Below are 16,666 nucleotides of genomic sequence, written 5' to 3' on the forward strand. Positions count from 1 at the left end.
CTCCCTCTCTCTCTCTCCTCTCTAAACAAAGACAAGGCAGCTGGGAGGAAGGGGAGCCTTGAGGAAGATCTTCTGATGCCCCATCCAATGGATGCCCGGGCCAATGCACCGTCGCCCCCCCCTCTGCATGCCGCTGCCCCCTACCCCACCCCCCCCCCCCCCCCACCCCTACCCCCCCCCCCTACCCCCCCCCACCACCCCTACCCCACCCCTACCCCCACCCCACCCCCCCACCCCCCACCCTCCCCCCCCCCACCCCTACCCCCCCCCCCCCCCCCCCCCACCCCCCCCTCTCCCCCACCCCCCCCACAAACGCCGGTACTCTCCTCCTCCTCCCCCCCCCCCACACAAACGCCGGTACTCTCCTCCTCCCCCCCCCCCCCCCCACCACACAAACGCCGGTACTCTCCTCCTCCTCCCCCCCCACACAAACGCCGGTACTCTCCTCCTCCCTCCCCCCCCCCCCCCCACACAACGCCGGTACTCTCCTCCTCTCCCCCCCCCCCCCACACAAACGCCGTACTCTCCTCCTCCCCCCCCCCCCCCCCCACACACAAAGCCGGTACTCTCTCCTCCTCCTCCCCCCCCCCCACCACACAAACGCCGGTACTCTCCTCCTCCTCCCCCCCACCACACAAATGCCGGTACTCTCCTCCTCCTCCCCCCCCCCCACCACACAAACGCCGGTACTCTCCTCCCCCCCCCCACCACACAAACGCCGGTACTCTCCTCCTCCTCCCCCCCCCCCAACCCAAACGCCGTACTCTCCTCCTCCTCCCCCCAACACACAAACGCCGGTACTATCCTCTTCTCCCCCCCCAAACACACAAACGCCGGTACTCTCTCCTCCTCCTACCCCCCCCCCCCCCAAACACACAAACGCCGGGTACTCTCCTCCTCCCCCCCCCCCCCCCCCCCCCCCAACACACAAACGCCGGTACCCTCCTCCTCCTCCTCCCCGCCCCCAACACACAAACGCCAGTACTCTCCTCCTCCTCCCCCCCAACACACAAACGCCGGTACTCTCCTCCTCCTCCCCCCCAACACACAAACGCCGGTAGCTCTCCTCCCCCCCCCCCCCCCCACACAAACGCCGGTACTCTCCTCCTCCTCCTCCCCCCCCCAACACACAAACGCCGGTACTCTCCTCCTCCTCCCCCCCCCCCCCACCACCACACAAACGCGGTACTCTCCTCCCCTACGCCCCCCCCCGCCGCACTCGATCTAGGTAACTGAATGGCGTCAACCATCATCAATGGTTGACGCCGTTATAAACCTACTGTGATTTTGGCTGACGTGACCCGTGGCCACGTCGGAGGGACTTCGGCCCATCTGGGCCGGAGATTTCTTGACAGTAAAAATTAAATGACATCCCGCCGGCGCCAGCTGTTCTCCGAGGCTGCCGGCGGGATTTGCACAACACCGGTTTATGGCCGTTCGGAAGATTCAAAACCTGGCGGGAGCGGGAATAATGCTGCCGCCGGCCGATTCTCCGACCCTGCGTGGGGTCGGAGAATTTCGCCCCATAATTCCTCAGGTCCTGAAGCAACATATGCCTGCATGCAGCAAGATCTGCACAATATTCAGGCTTGGGCTGATAAATAGCAAGTAACATTCATTTCACACAAGTGCAATGCAATAACCATCTCCAGCAAGAGAGAATTGGACCATATTCTCTTGACATTCAGTGGCATCGCTGAATACCCTATCATGGTAATGTTAGGGTTACCATTGACCAGGAACTTAACCGGACCAACCATATAAAACTGTGGTTACAAGATATGGTCAAAAGCTCCACAACCTAGGTCTTGGCTCCTCACTCTGCAACTGGATCCTTGTCTTTCTGACCTACAATCAGTGAGAATAAACTCCTCCACAATAGTCCTCAATACCGGGGCTCCGCAAGGCTGCGAACTTAGCCCCCTACTCTACTCCCTGTACACACATGACTGCATGGCAAAATTTGGTTCCAACTCCATCTACAAGTTTACTGATGATACGACCGCAGCCGGCCGGATCTCGAATAACGACAAGTGAGAATACAGGAGGGTGATAGAGAATCTAGTGGAGTGGTGCAGCTACACCAATCTATCCCTCAATGTAAGCAAAACTAAAGAGCTGGTCATTGCCTTCAGGAAGCAAAGTACTGTACACACCCCTGTCAGCATCAACGGGGCCGAGGTGGAGATGGTCAGCAGTTTCAAATTCCTAGGGGTGCACATCACCAAAAATCTGTCCTGGTCCACTCACATCGATGCTATCACCAAGAAAGCACAACAGCGCCTCTACTTCCTCAGGAAACTAAGGAAACTTGGCATGTCCACATTAACCCTTACCAACATTTACAGATGCACCATAGAAAACATCCTATTGGGCTGCATCACAGCAAACAAATTCAATCCAGAGGCTTGGAATTCTGTGCTGAGTAACTCACTTACTGACTCCTCAAAGTCTACACCTTCTACAAGGCACATGGTAGGAGTGTGGTGGAATAGTGTCCATATATCTGGATGAGTGCACTTCCAATAATACTCAAGAAGCTTGATACCATCCAAGACAAAGCAGCCCTTTTGATTAGTTACCTCATCCATCACCTTAAACAGTCACTCCTTCCACCACTGATTCACAGTTGTAACAGTGTGTATCATACCACAAAATGCACTGCAGCAACTAGCCATCTCTCCTTCAACAGCATCTTCCTGTGACCTCTACCACCTAGAAGGACAAAGGCAGCAGACTCTTGGCCACACCATGATCTACAAATTCCCAGCAAGTCACACACAATCCTGACTTGGAACTATATTGCCATTCCTTCACTTTCTCTTGGTCAAAATCTTAGAACTCCCTCTCTTAACAGTACTACGGGTTTACCTACACATGGACTGCAGTCGTATAAGAAGGCGGCTCACTATCACCATCTCAAGAGCTGTTAGGAATTGGCAATTAATACTGGCCTTACCAGCGATGCTCACATGTCAATTAACAAATATCAGTGTGCATTAGCGTGGCCATAGTTATGGTACCCTCATTTTGTAGGAGCTAGCTGCAATTGAGCCACTACCGCAAACCAAAGATTGGCTATTGGGTGGCAAGGCTACTGGTGATGATATTAGGTCATGATGCTGCTGCACAACCTAGGGATACTTGCACAGCATGCATACAATGAAAGTCATGCTGGCTTTTACAATAAAGCAGGTAATTGAGATGCTCAAACACTTTTGCTCTCTGGATGAGCTCTATAATACTTGGCAGAGTGGCCGTCAATAAATATTGTGGTCTACTGAATGTTCCACAACATCAACTCAAGAGGGGCAAGTTGTAAGAAATTAGTAGCAAGTAACTGTAGAGCAGAAGAAAGAGGGGGGGGGGGGGGGGGGGAGGGAGTAGCAGCACGGTGGGGGGGGGGGGGGGGACATGAGGAAGAGGGAAAAAGGTCACAACTTTTCAGATCAGCGGAGAATTCATCTGGGTGTAATACCAATAACTACAATCTCAACTGCCTATTTATCAACAACCCAAACCTTACCGTACCTCAGTCACTGACCGTCATATTGTATCTACAATAAAAGTAATCACAAACTAAGATTACAAATTAAATTTATAAATTAAACAACGGAATACAAAGGTCAACTAATCTCTCATGTTTTCTATATTCTACATGTGTCTTTCCTTATCCTAATGCTCCAATGCAGTGCTATATTCCAATGGCTGCAGCATAGCTGATGGAAGAATGTAGATTTAGATTTGTCACGCATAATGAGGTACAGTGAAAAGTATTGTTCTGAGTACAGTCCAGATAGATGTTCATAGAATCCCTACAGTGCAGAAGGAGACCATTCGGCCCATCGAGTCTGCACCGGCCTTGAAAAGCGCACCGTACTTAATCCTACCCCTCCATCCTATTCCTGTAACACTACCTAACTTTTTGGACACTAACGGGCAATTTAGCACGGCCAATCCACCTAACCTGCACATCATTAGACTGTGGGAGGAAATCGGAGTATCCAGAGGAAACCCACGCAGACGGGGTGAAAGCGCAAACTCCACACAGTCACCCGAGGCCAGATTGAACCTGGAGCTGTGAGACAACAGTGATAACCACTATCCTGTTTATTTTCAGTGGAGTGAACTGTCTTGGAGGACAATCCTGAATAGCTCTGGACCTAGAAGGCATGGGCGAGAGCAATCTAAACTGGCTGACAGGAAACCGCAAGGGCTTCTTACCAGCTGTATCTGGAGGGCCCCTGTTTCCCTGCAGATACAGAACATTTCCTTTCCACTTCCTGGACTTCGGTGCACCATCTGAAAACCTTGGATCCCCCCCCCCCCCCCCCCCCCCGCCCCCCCGCCCCCCCCCCCCCCCCCCCCCCCCCCCCCCGCCCCCGGGATGGATGCTGAAATCATTTAAAACAGCAGGTAGCATAACTTCATTGCAGTGTTAATGTAAGCCTACTTGTGATAATAATAAAGATTATTATTCATTAATTTCTTCCTGAACATAATTCAAAGTAGACATGACATTAGAAAAGATTTACAATGCAAATGTTAGCTGGGATATTTTTCTTTTAACCTCTAGTATCTTTGAAATGATTCTTTTGTCCTTTGATTTAAGAATCCTACTTCTTCCCAGTCTCCCCACCCACCTACCACTGAGATGCCTGGAACTTGATCGACTCAACATCTTCCTTCATCAATTCTGGTAGGTTTGCTATGTGTTCTGCCATATGAGGTATGAAAGAACTGTCACTGACAGAATGAACGAGATTCTCCCAGCGCTGGGCCGGGCCAGAGAGTCCCCGCGACCAGGTCACGCCACCCCGACGCCGATATTGGATGATCTGTATCTTAATTCTATTTCTCTAGTTTTACTTCATATCTTCTAAATAAAGCTCTGTGATTTTTGTTTTTAATAGGCTTAAATTACATCATGTAAATGTTGCATAATAAATTTATAGCTATGCTAAAGACAAATGATTCATGGTTCAAAATAAAATGCCAACCGGCACTAATATTTTTCACTCAAAAAGCATAGCTTTATTGACCTGTGGTGAATGTATTATGTTAATAATCCACCATTTGTATCTGTGCTATGCTGTCGCCCTTGTGGACTCCACCTATGGGCCATTGTATGGCATTATCCATAAGAGAACATGTTGGGGCCTGTATGGGCTCCATCCATGGCTCCTCCCCTTGAAGGGAGGTATAAAGAGCAGTTGACCTTAGACGGCTCTCAGAGTTACATCAGTCACAGGCAGGCACTGTTCCAGTTGATTAAAGCCAGTTTATTTTTACTCTTATCTCGAGTGAATTGATGGTTGCATCATGACCTTTGGGGACTGAAATGTTTAATACATGGGAAAAAAAACAGCAGGGTGGTCGTAAATCCCACCCTATAGCTAATGCAGTATTTGACTTCTGGTGGCGGCCATGAGCTGAGCTGTTGTACACAGGTTCGCTCCCTCTTGTAAACCCAATTTTGGACCTGTTTTACCTGGTAAACAGGTACCCCAGTCGGAAAGAACTGGATAAAATCGAACCTCTTCAGTAGCCCCACTGGTGTGGAATTTTGGCTGGCAGCAAAAAGAACAAAGCCATTCTGCGCCTGGTCGCTGCCTGGTCATCATAATAGCGGTTCTCTGCATCAAGTCATGTTGCAGCTGTACAGAACCTTAGTTAGGCCTCATGTGGAATATTGTGTACAATTCTGGTTGCCACACTACCAGAATGATGTGGATGCATTGGAGAGGGTACAGAAGCAGTTTACTAGGATGTTACCTAGTATGGAGGGCATTAGCTATGAGGAGAAGTTAGATAAACTCGATCTGTTCTCACTGGAATGACGGAGGTTGAGAGGTGACCTGATAGAGGTCTACAAGATTATGAGTAGCATAGACAGAGTGGATAGTCCGATGCTCTTTCCTAGGGTAGGAGAGTCAATTACTAAGGGACATAGGTTTAAAGTGCGTTTAAAGAACAGTGCGTTTAAAGAAGAATATATATTTTGGGCAGCACGGTAGCACAAGTGGATAGCACAGTGGCTTCACAGCGCCAGGGTCCCAGGTTCGAATTCCCTGCTGGGTCACTGTCTGTGCGGAATCTGCATGTTCTCCCCGTGTCTGCGTGGGTTTCCTCCGGGTGCTCCGGTTTCCTCCCACAGTCCAAAGACGTGCAGGTTAGGTGGATTGGCCATGATAAATTGCCCTTCGTGACCAAAAAGGTTAGATGGGGTTATTGGGTTATGGGGATAGGGTGGAAATGAGGGCTTAAGTGGGTCGGTGCACTCGATGGGCCGAATGGCCTCCTTCTGCAAAGTATGTTCTATGTTCTAACAGATGTGCAAGGCAAGGCTTTTACACAGAAGGTGGTAAATATATGTAATGCACTGCCTCGGGAGATGGTGGGATCAGGTACGATAGCGGCATTTAAGGGGCATCTATATATGAATAGGGTGGGAATGAAAGGGTACGGACTCTGTAAGTGCAGATGATTTTAGTTTAGGCAGGTACCACAGTTGGTGCAGGCTTGGAGGGCCAAAGGGCCCGTTCCTGTGCTGTCTTGTTCTTTATTCTTTATTCTTTGTCTGAGGCCTCCAGACAGATGTCATCAGCCATGACCACAGTGATAACCCTTGTCGCCCAAGAGCCAACCCCTCATCTGGGAGAGCACCTCAAAGGTGTCGGGCACCGTTGAATATGCCAGGTTAAAGGTATCTTGCACGCTGCCTGGATAGTGGTCGCAGTCATGCACAATGAGCATCCAGCGGTCACACACCAGCTGCACATTGAGGGAGTGGAATCCCTTCCAACTAATGAAGGGCACCCCCTCATACTCCGCTGCCCGTAGTGGGACACACAGCCTGTTTTTCATCTCCTGTACCTTGGGCATGACTGCGATGGCGGTGTATCCCGCTGCCCGGGCAACCTGGTGTGCTCAATCCATGCCGAATGTAATATATTGTCCCAACCGAGCATACAGGGTATCTGTTACGACGCGGATGCACGTGTGCGCAGAGGTCTGGGAGATCCCAGCTAGGTCACCACTTAGTACCTGAGGAGCCCGTGGCAAAAAGGTTCAGGGAGACCGTCTCCTCGACAGCCACCAGGAATGGGTGTCTTCCCCCATAACTCCACGGTTCCAGATGTGGCATGATCTGGCACAGATGTCGCAGGATCTCCCTGCTCAGCCGCAGACATCACAACACTCTCAGTCCAACAGGGTCTCGTACGACAGGCGCTGCTGTACACAAGGCCTGATGCCACGCCTCCTTCCCACCTCCTCGGCCTGCTCGGCAACCGACTCTCCATCGTCACCCACTGGCTCCTGCTCCTCGGGTGCAGGCTCCTATTCTGCAGGGTCCTCCCCGAGCAGCTCCTCCTCGTGCAGCCTCATTGCATCCGCCAGGTCTGCAGCGGCCAGGCAAAGGCCAACCACGCCCAGTTGTATACCAGAGGGGCAGACGTGTTAGCATGGTGAGTACTCCCGTGCCCAACCAGGTCCAGTGGGCTATATGGTGGCCATGGCCTGCACTGCAACCCCTGCCCCTGCATGACCCTCTCTCCCTACTGATACTAGTCCTAACCCCTGGCTGCTCCCACCAACACATCCCTCTGCAATGCTCCACTGACCCGATGGTGCCTGTCACCCGTATCTGCTAATGTTACACTCTCTCTGCAGCCCCTGTTGTGTGGCATCTTGTGGGTTCTAATGTGGGTGCCCCTCTTGGGTTTGCCGCATGCTTCCACTTGGTTGCAGGGCACCATGCCTGGTGGCAGGTATGCGGTCAGGGACCATGGACGGGGCTGGGAACCAGTTGGGACCGTAGCGATGCACGGGTTGTGCTTACCTGTCTGGCAGCAGGATGGGTGGGAGCAGGGGCACAGTGGGCAGGCAGGGCTTGGTGCCAGCCGATGTTCCTGTGGGGTGGCTGACTGATGGTGTCACTGGTGGTGCATCCGCCCTGGGGGAGGCAGTGTGCAGATGGTGTAGCAAGGGCCACGTTGCATGAGTCTGCAGTTCGGGGTGTGCTCCCCAGCAGTGCTCCCCCAACCCCCCGCTCCTCTTACAGATGGGCAGAACCTTGGATGGGTGCATGAAATCTGGGATTAAGCTAAATACAGAATGAAGGGTCTTTGGAATGACGGACACTCCTGATAAAGCCAAGCTGAGTTTTGAAAAGTTACAACCATCGCTGAGATGGAGGGTGTGATTTACCGGCCTCGTTGCGCCAGACTTGGTGACATGATCAGAATGTTGAATCTCACGTCAGCCGTGATCCAGACCGGCATATTTAAATGAGCTATTAGACTCATATTAAACGAGCTATTGATCCAGCAGAGGGCAGCAGAGCGGAGCTTCTGATTGGCTGTTCCGGGGAGATTTGTATACGTGCAGTGCGGTCAGCCGAATTTGAAGGTGTACCTGCAAAAGAGACCCGAGGAGTTCGAGTGAAAGCAAGCATCCAGCAGAGGGCAGCAGAGCGGAGCTACTGATTGGCTGTTCCGGGGAGATTTGCATACGTGCAGTGCAGTCAGCCTAATTTGAAGGTGTACCTGCAAAAGAAACCCGAGGAGTTCGAGTGCAAGCAAGCATCCAGCAGAGCGGAGCTTCTGATTGGCTGTTCCAGGGAGATTTGCATACGTGCAGTGCGGTCAGCCTAATTTGAAGGTGTACCTGCAAAAGAGACCCGAGGAGTTCGAGTGCAAGCAAGCATCCAGCAGAGGGCAGCAGAGCGGAGCTACTGATTGGCTGTTCCGGGGAGATTTGCATATGTGCAGTGCGGTCAGCCTAATTTGAAGGTGTACCTGCAAAAGAGACCCGAGGAGTTCGAGCGCAAGCAAGCATCCAGCAGAGGGGAGCAGAGCGGAGCTTCTGATTGGCTGTTTCAGGGAGATTTGCATACGTGCAGTGCGGTCAGCCTAATTTGAAGGTGTACCTGCAAAAGAGACCCGAGGAGTTCGAGTGCAAGCAAGCATCCAGCAGAGGGGAGCAGAGCGGAGCTTCTGATTGGCTGTTTCAGGGAGAGTTGCATACGTGCAGTGCGTTCAGCCTAATTTGAAGGTGGTTTGTGAAGGGGCTGTTGTCAAGTGACAGTTAAACCCGAAACACTTCCTCAGTGTTTCCCTCCCTACCCCCTTCTCTAATCAAAAAAAAACAACTGTGGTTGTCGGGAAGGTAAGTTTATCTCTTTAAAAACTTACCTTGAAGGGTGACATCACAGCAAAGCAGTGACCTGATTGGCTGGCAAGGAAAGTGCTCCAATTAGCAGTTGCTGGGAGAAATTTAACTCTTCGTGTGTTGGTGAGTATTGTGATTGGTAAGTAAAATCTTTATTCCTTTCACTTATTAATTATTTAATACTATATTTGTAATCAGTTAAGGTAAAGGGTAAAAATGGCAGGAGATCCCAGACCTGTGTTATGCTCCTCGTGCGCAATGTGGGAGTTCAGGGACGCAGCCGATGCCCCTGACTTCTTCATGTGCGGGAAGTGTGTCCAGCTGCAGCTCCTGTTAGACCGCATGACGGCTCTGGAGCTGCGGATGTACTCATTTTGGAGCATCCGCGATGCTGAGGAGGTCGTGGATACTACGTTCAGTGAGTTGGTCACACCGCAGATTAGGATTGGTGATGGAGACAGGGAATGGGTGACCAAAAGGCAGAGAAAGAGTAGGAAGGCAGTGCAGGTGTCCCCTGCGGTCATCTCCCTCAAAAACAGGTATACCATTTTGGATACTGTTGGGGGAGATGACTCACCAGGGGAAGGCAGTAGTAGCCAGGCTCATGGCACCGTGGCTAGCTCTGCTGCACAGAAGGGCAGGAAAAAGACTGGCAGGGCTATAGTCATAGGGGATTCATTTGTAAGGGGAGTAGACAGGTGTTTCTGTGGTCGAAAATGAGACTCCCGAATGGTATGTTGCCTCCCGGGTGCTCGGGTCAGGGATGTCTCCGATCGGCTGTAGGACATACTGATGGGGGAGGGTGAACAGCCAGTAGTCGTAGTGCATATAGGCACCAACGATATAGGTAAAAAAAAGGGATGAGGTCCTACAATCAGAATTTAGGGAGTTAGGAGATAAGTTAAAAAGTAGGACCTCAAAGATAGTAATCTCAGGATTGCTACCAGTGCCACGGGACAGTCAGAGTAGAAATTCAAGAATAGTCAGAATGAATACGTGGTTGAGAGATGGTGCAGGAGGGAGGGGTTCAGATTTTTGGGACATTGGAACTGGTTCTGGGGGCGGTGGGACCATTACAAACCGGATGGTCTACACCTGGGCAGGACTGGAACCAATGTCCTAGGGGGTGCTTTTGCTAACACTGTTGGGGAGGTTTTAAACTAATGTGGCATGGGGATGGGAACCACATTAGGAAGTTAGAGGTCAGTAAAGAAGCAGCAACTAAAGCCGGTAAGGTATGAGACAATAAACTCAATGTGACTAAGGGGAAGAGTAGACAGGGAAGAGATGATGAACGCAAAGGTGGTCGGAGGTGCATTTGTTTTAATGCGAGAACTGTAGCAGGTAAGGCAGATGAACTTAGGGCTTGGATCAGTACCTGGGAATATGATGCTATTGGTATTACTGAGACTTGGTTGAGGGAAGGGCAGGACTGGTAACTGAATATCCCAGGGTATAGATGCTTCAGGAGGGATAGAGAGGGAGGTAGAAGGGGTGGAGGAGTTGCATTACTCGTCAGAGATGATATCACAGCTGTGATTAAGGAGGGCATGATGGAGGATTCGAGCACTGAGGCAATATGGGTGGAACTGAGAAATAGGAAGGGTGCAGTAACATTTTTGGGACTTTACTACAGGCCTCCCAAAAGCGAGCATGAAGTAGAGGTACAAATATGCAGACAGATTATAGAAAAATGTAGGAGCAATAGGGTGGTTGTGATGGGAGATTTTAACTTCCCCAACATTGAATGGGATTCGTGTAATGTTGGAGGCGTAGATGGAACAGAGTTTGTAAGGAGCATCCAGGAGAGGTTTTTAGAGCTGTATGTAAATAGTCCAACTCGGGAAGGGGCCATACTGGACCTGGTATTGGGGAATGATCCCGGCCAGGTGGTTGACGTTTCAGTCGGCGATTACTTTGGGAATAGCGATCACAATTCCGTAAGTTTTAAAATACTCATGGACAAGGACAAGAGGGGTCCGAAAGGAAGAGTACTAAATTGGGGAAAGGCAGAGTATAACAAAATTCGGCAGGAGCTAGGGAATGTGGATTGGGAGCAGCTGTTTAAGGGTAAATCCACATTTGAAATGTTCTAATATGCATATTGGCTAAAGAGTGATCCTTTGCCACAATGGGCAGGATTTACATCGCAATGTCTTGCAAGATCGCTTTAGATCTTGCGAGGCGTTGTGAGCTGGGTAGATCCCGGAGCGGGTTCTCCCAGCTTCTATCTTCCACATTGTGCCGTGGCGAACTGCTTTTCTGGCACAGTGTGGCTTTAAAATCGCGCCCTGAACGAGGGAGAAACTTCCCATTCCCAATAAATTATCGAAGTTTGGTTAAATAACGATGTGATAACCCAAAATGCTGATGGGAAACACCCTGCCAAATGCACCCAAAATTATCCTTAGAATGGGAGTGGGGTGTGTGGGGAAATGTCCATGTTTACAGGGAGTGACATGTTCTGTGGGTGGTGGACTCTCAACATAAAAAAGAGATCGGGGCACCCTTTCAAAATGGCAAACGATCACTGAGGAGCCGGTCTCACTGGAGAGTTCGGCTCCCCATTGCTGAAAAATTTCTAAGTGTTGACTGAACCTCTGAAAAACTCCCCAAGGCCCAAAAGTGGTTGAATACCAGTGTGATAACCCAAAAAGACGACAGGAAACATCTGCTAAACTCGCCCAAAATGACGTTTAGAAATTGTTTGGTTGAATTCTGTCCAGAAGCTCCAAGAGACAAGAATGAGTTGAGAAATATCTTTGGTGATCTAGTACATGGGTCATGCTCAACACAAGCTGATCATAATTGCTCATTTAAATATGCATGCCTGGATCTCACCCAACAAAGCGAGAGCCAGATGGCAAAGTGCCATGAGATTCAGCTGAATCTTGCGAGAAGTTTCAAGTGTCACAAATCTCAATGTAGGTCTCCCGTGAGAATTTGCGTCCTCACCACAATACCAAATCAGACGTGACGAGGCTACTGAATCGAGCCTACTGTACCTACAAATCAATCAATATTACCCCCCACAGCCTGTCCACCATCTACAAGGCACAAGTAGGGAGTGTTATGGAATACTGTCCATTTGCGTGGATGTGTGCAGCCCCAATAATACTCAAGAGGCTTGACTCCATCCAGGACAAAGCAGCCCACTTGATTGCTCCTCCTTCCACAAACATTCAAACCTTCCACCACCGACAAACAGTGATAGCCGTGTGTACCATCTACAAGATGCACTGCAGTAACTCACCAATGTTCCTTAGACAACACCTTCCAAACCCATGACCACTACCATCTAGAAGGACAAGAGCAGCAGATACCTGGGAACCTCACCACCTGGAGGTTCCCCTGAAAGTCACCCACCACTCTGACTTGGAAATATATTGCCGTTCCTTCGCTATCGCTGGGACAAAATCCTGGAACTCCCTCCCTAACAGCACCGTGGGTGTACCTGCACCTGAAGGACTGCAACGGTTCAAGAAGGTAGTTCATCACCACCTTATGAAGGGCAACTAGGGATGGGCAATAAATGCTGGCCTAACCAGTGATGCAATATCCCATAAATTAATTATTATTGGGATAAAGGTGTCTTTTTCAGGATGGCAGCCGGTGACTAGTGGTGTGTCTCAGGGGTCTGTGCTGGGACCACAACTTTTTACAATATACATTAATGATCTGGAAGAAGGCACTGAAGGAACTGTTGCTAAGTTTGCAGATGATACAAACATCTGTAGAGGGACAGGTAGTATCGAGGAAGCAAGGGGGCTGCAGAAAGACTTGGACAAGCTAGGAGGGTGGGCAATGAAGTGGCAAATGAAATACAATGTGGAAAAGTGTGAGGTTATGCACTTTGGAAGGAGGAATGGAGGCATAGACTATTTTCTAAATGGGGAAATGCTTTGGAAAGCAGAAGCACAAAGGGACTTGGGAGTCCTTGTTCACGATTCTCTTAAGGTTAATGTGCAGGTTCAGTAGGCAGTTAAGAAGGCAAATGCATTGTTAGCATTCATGTCAAGAGGGCTAGAATACAAGACCAGGGATGTACTTCTGAGGCTGTATAAGGCTCTGGTCAGACCCCATTTGGAGTATTGTGAGCAGTTTTGGGCCCCATATCTAAGGAAGGATGTGCTGTCCCCTTATTGGAAAGGTCCAGAGGAGGTTCACAAGAATGATCCCGGGAATGAAGAACTTGTTGTATGAGGAACGTTTGTAGACTCTGTGTTTGTACTCGTTGGAGTTTAGAAGGATAGGAGGGGATCTTATTGAAACGTACAAGATACTGCGAGGCCTGGATAGAGTGGATGTGGAGAGGATGTTTCCACTTGTGTGAAAATCTAGAACCAGAGGACACCATCTCAGATTAAAGGGATGATCCTTTAAAACAGAGATGAGGAGGAATTCTTTCAGCCAGAGGGTGGTGAATCTGTGGAACTCTTTGCCGCAGAAGGCTGTGGAGGCTAATTCACTGAGTGTCTTTAAGGCAGAGATAGATAAGTTCTTGATTAATAAGGGGATCAGGGGTTATGGGGAGAAGGCAGGAGAATGGGGATGAGCAAAATATCAGCCATGATTGAATGGCGGAGCAGACTCGATGGGCCTAGTGGCCGAATTCTGCTCCTATGTCTTATGGTCTTATAATTAAAAATAACTTGTTAGTCAACATGTTGGTTTTGTTAAAAAGGCAAGTTTTCTGAAGGCTATTATAAAGCTGAAGATTTTTGGAGGTTTGTGGTGATTCATCTTGCAACTGGAGGGCTGTTAACTTTCATTATTAAAACCAATTAGAGTTCCCCAAATAATAGCTGCAAAAAAAACTACTTCCCCCTGTGAGATGATTTATATGGAAATCCGTGAGTAAATTACTGCACTGTTCTCACACAGAGCCGGAGAAAGCAGGAGGAGCGTGTAAGGTAGGAACCATCATTTCTGATGAACTTCCATCGAAATGCAGGTCTTGTTTTACTCTTAAAACATTTCATTCTCTCATTTCAATAAATTGATATTATTTTTGCTAATGATGATAGTTTTCTTTCAAGGAGGAGAGTTTTCTAAATTATTTAGTTTATTTGAAAGCCTGAAGCAATTTAATATTTGTGATGATTGAAATTTTCATCTTCACCACACGGGTAGTATCTGTCAGAGTGGATCACCCACTTATGAGAGTAAACTTGCTCAGAATATAAAAACAGACAGTAAAAGTTTTTACAAATATATAAAACAAAAAAGAGTGGCTAAGGTAAATATTGGTCCTTTAGAGGATGAGAAGGGAGTTTTAATAATGGGAAATGAGGAAATGGCTGAGGAACTGAACAGGTTTTTTGGGTCGGTCTTTACAGTGGAAGACACAAATAACATACCAGTAACTGATAGAAATGAGGCTATAACAGGTGAGGACCTTGAGAGGATTGTTATCACTAAGGAGGTAATGATCGGCAAGCTAATGGGGCTAAAGGTAGACAAGTCTCCTGGCCCTGATGGAATGCATCCCAGAGTGCTAAAAGAGATGGCTAGGGAAATTGCAGATGCACTAGTGATGATTTACCAAAATTCACTAGACTCTGGGGTGGTCCCGGTGGATTGGAAATTAGCAAACGTGACACCACTGTTTAAAAAAGGAGGTAGGCAGAAAGTAGGAAATTATAGGCCAGTGAGCTTAACTTCGGTAGTAGGGAAGATGCTGGAATCTATCATCAAGGAAGAAATAGCGAGGCATCTGGATATAAATTGTCCCATTGGGCAGACGCAGCATGGGTTCATAAAGGGCAGGTCATGCCTAACTAATTTAATGGAATTTTTTGAGGACATTACCAGTGCAGTAGATAACGGGGTGCCGATGGATGTGGTATATCTGGATTTCCAGAAAGCCTTTGACAAGGTGCCACACAAAAGGTTGCTGCATAAGATAAAGATGCATGGCATTAAGGATAAAGTAGTAGCATGGATAGAGGATTGGTTAATTAATAGAAAGCAAAGAGTGGGGATTAATGGGTGTTTCTCTGGTTGGCAATCAGTAGCTAGTGGTGTCCCTCAGGGATCCGTGTTGGGCCCACAATTGTTCACAATTTACATAGATGATTTAGAGTTGGGGACCAAGGGCAATGTGTCCAAGTTTGCAGATGACACTAAGATGAGTGGTAAAGCGAAAAGTGCAGAGGATACTGGAAGTCTGCAGAGGGATTTGGATAGGTTAAGTGAATGGGCTAGGGTCTGGCAGATGGAATACAATGTTGACAAATGTGAGGTTATCCATTTTGGTAGGAATAACAGCAAACGGGATTATTATTTAAATGATAAAATATTAAAGCATGCCGCTGTGCAGAGAGACTTGGGTGTGCTAGTGCATGAGTCACAGAAGGTTGGTTTACAGGTGCAACAGGTGATTAAGAAGGCAAATGGAATTTTGTCCTTCATTGCTAGAGGGATGGCGTTTAAGACTAGGGAGGTTATGTTGCAATTGTATAAGGTGTTAGTGAGGCCACACCTGGAGTATTGTGTTCAGTTTTGGTCTCCTTACTTGAGAAAGGACGTACTGGCTCTGGAGGGTGTGCAGAGGAGATTCACTAGGTTAATCCCAGAGCTGAAGGGGTTGGATTATGAAGAGAGGTTGAGTAGACTGGGACTGTACTCGTTGGAATTTAGAAGGATGAGGGGGGATCTTATAGAAACATTTAAAATTATGAAGGGAATAGATAGAATAGATGCGGGCAGGTTGTTTCCACTGGCGGGTGAAAGCAGAACTAGGGGACATAGCCTCAAAATAAGCAGGAAGTAGATTTAGGACTGAGTTTAGGTTGAACCTCTTCACCCAAAGGGTTGTGAATCTATGGAATTCCTTGCCCAGTGAAGCAGTTGAGGCTCCTTCATTACATGTTTTTAAGGTAAAGATAGATAGTTTTTTGAAGAATAAAGGGATTAAGGGTTATGGTGTTCGGGCCGGAAATGTTCTTATGTTCTTATTCAGACATATTTCAATGGATTGAAAGTTGGCAATCTCTATAATGGGTGATCACTTTTCCAGATTATAGGCCACGTGGCAAAGTTAAAAATATACGCAATATATTTTTGGGCATTGCTACCTTTGGTTTGGCTTTTATTTAAAGTGATTTTCAATAATGGGTGCAAAATTCATGTGCCCTAATGTTTAGGTGGGTGTGCAGCAATCTGTGCCTGTGCCTATTGAGTTAAGGTGAGTAATGCTTGAGATGAGGTGGGTAATGCAACTTGAATGATTTATAATAATAACAACCTTTATTGTCACAAGTACGCTTACATTAATACTGCAATGAAGTGATGCACAATCAATGACTACTAAAGCGAGGTTGTAGTACAACTGAAGGCTTTAATAAGCTAGATGTTTCCCCCAGCAGCTCAGGTACAGAAAGGAAGCTACTGGGGTGGCACGGGCTCTCATACCCTGCCTTGCAGGGTGGAGCTACCATACAGGCTCGACCAATAGAAACCATACATTATCTACCAATGGTGTTCCAGC

At 48.4% G+C, this 16,666-nt stretch overlaps 1 protein-coding gene across 1 annotated transcript in view; it reads left to right on the plus strand.

Annotated features, from left to right (window-relative positions):
• Positions 1–14,060: 14,060 nt before the first annotated feature.
• Positions 14,061–16,666, plus strand: part of LOC119966465 (phthioceranic/hydroxyphthioceranic acid synthase-like) — a 40,907-nt gene continuing 38,301 nt past the window's right edge. Inside the window, exon 1 of the mRNA XM_038798196.1 lies at positions 14,061–14,087. The gene's annotated coding sequence lies outside the window, so the exon portion shown is untranslated. The remainder of the gene's footprint in view (positions 14,088–16,666) is intronic.

This window comes from Scyliorhinus canicula, chromosome 5 (genome assembly GCF_902713615.1).
Source record: "Scyliorhinus canicula chromosome 5, sScyCan1.1, whole genome shotgun sequence".
Taxonomy (NCBI): Eukaryota; Metazoa; Chordata; class Chondrichthyes; order Carcharhiniformes; family Scyliorhinidae; genus Scyliorhinus; species Scyliorhinus canicula.